Source organism: Ochotona curzoniae, unplaced genomic scaffold, assembly GCF_017591425.1.
Source record: "Ochotona curzoniae isolate NIBS_2020 unplaced genomic scaffold, NIBS_Ocur_1.0 contig_4792, whole genome shotgun sequence".
In the NCBI taxonomy this organism is placed as follows: Eukaryota; Metazoa; Chordata; class Mammalia; order Lagomorpha; family Ochotonidae; genus Ochotona; species Ochotona curzoniae.
This window is the reverse complement of record NW_024466389.1, coordinates 11,709,520-11,715,519: the sequence shown is the minus strand read 5'-3', so window position 1 is coordinate 11,715,519 and position 6,000 is coordinate 11,709,520.

Sequence of the window (6,000 nt, the reverse complement as noted above, 5' to 3'; positions counted from 1 at the left end):
CACTATTCCTGCTAGGGCAGGAGGTAGACTAAGTAGGCCTGGCCCATGGACCCACACTGGTGGGCACAAGATCTAGCATTGGGAGGGATTCTGATGGAGGAGCTTGGGGAACTCTTCTGTCTGGACACAGTCCCTGCAGGTGAGTACAAGAACCACGATAGGGCGCAACGCAGACCAGGTCAGGTAATGGTACCCACTGGCATACATTTGGCTCAGGTCGGAGGTAAACCAGGCTGGGCCAGTTCATATTACCCACTGGTGAATCTGAGCACCAGAATGGAGTATGGGTCGGGCCAGGTCAGGCCACAAAACAAGCCAGTTCACATGAGGGCCAGGACTGGGCCAGCTGGGCTGGGCTAGGCTGTAGCCCCCACCAGTATGTTCTGGAATTGGGGGTGGGCTGGGCCCAGCCAGGCCATAGCACCAATTGGCAAATGCCGAGGTGAGGCAGGCCATGCCATTCTGGGATCCTTGGAGCTTGTCCCACATTGGGGACTCTGAGATGGCGTCGGGTGGTTGTCTTTCATCCTAGGGTACAGAGGTGTTTGGGATGCTGGGTGTGCCTTTTCCCCTTGTCTCCTTCCTTCCCCCAGAGGCAGGAAGGGGAAAAAAAAAAAAAGAGAGAGAGAGAATGTGGAAACAATGGTCTCACCCATTTTCCTGTAGCTCTTGACTCTGTGCACCCTAATCATCTATGTAAATATATATATATAAAATAAATAAATCTAAAAAAAAGGTAACAAGTTCCGTTAAAAAATGGTATGTGCCTATTGTTGGTTACTCTTCAGCTTCCCATAGTAGCTGGGGTTGGGCTTGGCCCAAAGCTTGCACCCAGAAATTCAATGTAGGTCTCCTAGTGGGTGGCAGGAACTCAGCTGTCTGAGCCATCACTTCCTGCCTCTCGGGGTGCACATTAGCAGGAAGCTAGATCAGAAGCAGAGCAGCCAAAACTCAAACCAGTTACCTTGGGACTGGACACTGGTGTTCCAAGTAGAAAGCTTAACCATGGTGCCACACATTTGCCCCCTGGAGTGTGTATTCTGAACCCGATGGGAATAATGCACAACAGAGGAAGACATTGGTGATTAGGACAGAAAGATCTAGAGTGTAAGTGGAGGGCTGGCTCTGATGGGCACACATACCTTCATTCGTTGTAAGATGGGAGAAGGCAGGGAAGGTGGCCGGTGAGAGGGCTAGTGTCTGAGTGGGAGTATCATCCCTGAAGTGTAAGGCAGGACAAGAGCTTTGAGGGAACGATGCAAGGTGTTTAAAGCTATTCAGAGAGAGAAAAGGCGATGTGGCTATAGCAGATAACAGCATAGTACCATAGCAGGATTGAAGGTTCAGTTGAAATTCACGGACCTCAATTTACACAGTCAGCAATCCCCTCATTCTCCTCAGATCAGCTGTTCTGACCCAGGCAGACAGCAGGGGGATGGTTGGGCTTCCCAGAGGCTAGGGTAGTAGATGAAAACGCAGGTAGGTGCGTGTGGGGGGAGCAAAGAGATTAGGAATGTTTGTGGGAAACTGAGTACAGCCTTCACTTACTAGGGATGTGAGCCTGCCGGGGAAAGCCAGGCTTGGGATGCTCGCAGGTCTCGATGAGGTTGGAGAAGTGCTTGTGGGTGATACTCTGATAAGCAGGGTGGAATCGAATTTGAGATCTTTGGTCTTTGGGTCTGTTTACAGTGAGAATAAATCCAGGCTAAGACCATGGAGTGGGCACCTGGGGAAAAGAGAAAGAAATCCACTGATGGGGTAGAAATCAACAGATGAGAAATCAATAAGATTTCTGAGGGATTATCTTCATGGCTGATGAAGTGTTCAGGAAAGGTGGGTGGGGAGGTGAAGGTCAGCTCACGAGGGCAGAAGGAACAGTAGCAGGCGGGATGGCATGCACACGATGAACTTCAAGGGAGTAGGGGCTTTTTAATGAGGTTAGAGCAACAGCATTGGTGGTGTTTATCGTGCTGGCTTGCCCACCCACAGTCCTCGAACAGCCAAAATTAGGGCCACGTGACTCCTGGCTCACAGCAATACTGGCTGCATCTAGGAGTGGCTTTCCAATGAACTCTTATCTTTAAAGGATGTGTGGTGCCATGGCATAGTAAGCCGGATCTCTGCCTGTGGTGCTGGCATCCCATATGGGCACAAGCTTGAGTCCCAGTTGCTTCACTTCCAATCCTGCTTCCTGCTTATGGACTGGGAAAGCAGCAGTGGATGACCCAAGTCGTGCCCTTGCAGCTGTGTGGGAGACCTGGAGGAAGCTCCTGGCTCCTGGTTTCAACCTAATACAACCCTTCCTATTTGTGACTATTTCCAGGAGTGAGCCAGCAGATGGAAGATGTCTCCCTTTTCTCTGCGACTCTGACAAAAGAAGGAAAACAGAAGATGCGTGGGCACTTGGGTTCCATGTTGAGATTGTGAAGTATGAAACACACAAGGCACCAGTCAGAGTAGAAGCTGAAGCAGACAAGGGCCACGTCAGCATGGAACCCCGACTCTGCTCTTGCAACATGGGTTGAAATGATGAGGAAATCAGGCTATCAGCGAGCAGAAGATGACAGTTGGTACAGGAAGGAAGGAGCAGGTGCACCAGAGACAGCACAAAGGAGTCCAGGGATGGAGCAGGCAGCAGGGCAGCACCTCTGACTGTAACTTAGCTTTCACAGATTTTTGAGGATGGAAGCAACATCATTAGACCCGTGATTGTCAGAGTGGGCTCTGATTCCAGTCTACCTAGTTTCAGGCTCAGTAGTTATGTGATCCTGGGCAAGATTCTTAGTCCCTCTGTGACTTAGTTCTTGCATATAAAATGGAATAATAAAGGTACTGCCCTCAAAAGGTGATGAGATGTTGATACCACAGGCAAAGGCTTAGGCTACAATGCCACAGTGTTAGCTCTTAAAGATATATTCATTTATTTGAAAGGTAGAGATACAGAGAGAGAGAGAGAGAGAATGAGAGAGAGAGAATAGAGTGGTGAGGAAGACAGATCTTCCATTCACTTGGCTTGCTCCCCAGACAGCCATAATGGTTAGGGCTGGGCCAGAATGAAGCCAGTAGCCTGGAGCTTCTCAAGTAGCCTTGAACCCATGGATGCATGGGTTCAAGGAGTTGCAACATCCTCTGCTTCTTTCTAAGGTACATTAGTAGGGGGCTGGAGTAGAAATTGAGCAGTTGGCACTGCCTGAACTTGAACTGACACCAATATGGAATGTTAGCGCTGCAGGCTGTGGCCTAACGTGCAGCACAGGCCTCAAGCTGGCATTCTTGTATTTCTGTCACCATTGCTCCCATAACAGTTTCCTTACATTGCTATTAAACCATTTCCAACAAAATTTGCATCAAAGATTATTTCATCCCCTTACCCTCTCCCTACTCCCAATAAAAAAAATCCCGTTTTTCCTACAGTCTTGCCCAATTCAAGAAATGGCAGATTGGGACTGGCACTCTGGCATATGTAGTTCAGCCACCCCTTGCAATGCTGACACCCCATTATCAGAGTGGCAGTTAAGAATCCTGGCTGTTTTTCTGCTAGTCCAGTTCCTTGCTATCATACCTGAGGAAGCAGTGGAAGATGTCTACGGCAGTGGAACCCTGAGCCCATGGGGGAGCCTGTGGCTGCTTGCTTGGGTGTGGCCCAGCCCTATAGTTGTAGCCCTTTGAGTAGTAAACCAACTAATGGACCATCTTTTTCACTCTCCCTTTTCTTCCCTTTCCCCCTATCACTTTTTCAAATACATCCTTTTTTCAATAGGGCAAATTCTCTCATTGCTAATCAAGCTAAAGGTTTTAGTATCATCCTTGAAGACTTTTAATTTTGAAAGTGTCAGATTTACTGAGAGAGAGAGAGAGACATATCAAACTCTCATTTGTTGATTCATTCCCCAGATAGCCACAATGGCTGCGGCTGAGCCAGGCTGAAGCTGGAAGCCAGGAGCTTCCCCCAGGTCTAGCAACTGAGTGGCATGTGCCCAAACACTTGGGTCATCTTCTGGTGCTTTTCCCAGGCCATTAGCAGGGAGGTTGCTCCGAAGTGAAGCAGCCAGGACTCCACACGGGATGCCAACACTGCAGGCAGTAGCTTTACCTACTGAGCAACAACATCAATCCTATCAGTGATTTTAAAAGTATATATCTATTTTTAATTTATTTGATAGGCAAGTGGCTGGGGAAGGCCAAAATTCAAAGCCCAAACGTCATTCCTGGTCTCTCGTGTGGCTAGCAGGGACTCGACTATTTGAGCTAAGCTGCTGTTTCCCTGGGTGTGCAGCAGGAAATTGGAATGAGAAGCGGAGCTCAGAGAGGCATCCAGACACTCCCCAAGGATATGGGCTTTTCAAGTGCTGTTTTAACTGCTGCATCCATGTTTGTTGTTGTTTCTTTAAACAATAAAAATGCCTCAAAGGAACAGGGCCTTTCCTAAGGCTCCAAGCCCTCTCCAGCACATTTACAATACAGCAGCCTCCTGACAGTTTCACGGGGCAAAGTTGAACCATGTCCCTGCTCTGCACAAATTCTAAAGCAACCTAGTTCAGCCTCGTTGGCGTCCTCGTTGTTCCCTGAACACAACTAAGTTTCTGATCCCAAAGCGGGGTCCTTGCCCTGACTGTTCTGTATGCCTCTGCCACCCCCACGGCTTGCTCCCTCCTTCCCTTCTGTTGTCTGATGAAATGTTACTTACTAAGTCAGGCAGTTCGCAGAACCACCCACCGAGACACCGCCGTACTGTGCTGGCCGGCCCACACAGTCCTCTCATTCTTCACACCTCTCCACATTTCTTACCGCCCAACACCATGAGAGGCCTGCTGAACATTCACAGAGAAATCTATCATGAAAAAGGTATGCATGCATTATAAGCTTACCTTTTTGTTTTCCCACGAACAGCTTTTAAAAAAAAGTTTACTTGAAAGGCAAAACGAGAGATTATCCTTCATTGCCAACTAGTTCAAGTGGCAGAATTGGGGCCAGGCAGGCAGCCCAGAACTCTGCCCAGGGCTTGCACGGGGTGGAAGGGCCGTCATCAGCTGCCTCACAGAGGGCACATCGGCAGGTAGCTTGGATTGAAGGTGAAGTTGGGACTTGATCCCACACGCTCCACTATGGGATGAGACACCCAAAGCAGCGACCCAACTGCTGTGCCAAACATCTGCCCCTTAAAAACTTACTTTTCTTACCCCCTCCAAATCCACTTATCTTTTTTCTTCTTTTTTTAAGGCCAAAGGAAGAGAAAACAGATTTTTGTCACTGGTTCATTTCCCCAGATTCCCTTAACAGCCAGGGCTGGGCCAGGACCAAATCCCGGAATGCACAAGTCATTTTTTGAGTTTCCCACATGGGTGGCAGAAACCCTGGCACTTGGGCCATCACCGGCTGCCTTCTGGGATGAACTGGCAGGAATCCAACATTCAACCCAGGCTCTCAAGCAGGTCCACTGGGCCAAGTTGATTTCCATTATTATTTTTAAGATTTATTTTTATTTGAAAGGCAGAGTGACAGAGAAGGAGAGCGAGAGAGAGATTTTTTCCATATGCTGGTTCACTTCTCAACTGGCAAGAGCTGGGTAGGTCTGAAACCTGGAGCTTCTTCCAGGTCTCCCACATGGGTGCAAGGGCCTAAGGAAGTGGCTCATCCTCTGCTGCTTTTCCCAGGCCCATTAGCAGGAGCTGGTCCAGAAGTGGGGCAACTGGGACTTGAACCAGTGCCCGTAGGGGATGCTGGCACTATAGGTGGAGGCTTAGCTTGCTATGCCACAGCGCTGGCCTCCCAAACTCATCTTTCAATCCCATTTTCCCATAGGCTTTTTGAGGATTGTCTTGGCAGTTGATCCTCTCCTGGATAACATTCCGGCTCCAGGACAACAGGAGCCCTTTGGATCACTGACTCCCCAGAACCTAGCCCAGAGCTTGGCACAGAGTCGGTCTCCGATAAATATTTACCCAGTCAAAGATTTCCTAGGGGCCACGCCTTTCTCTGAAATCCGGTAATACCGGTTTT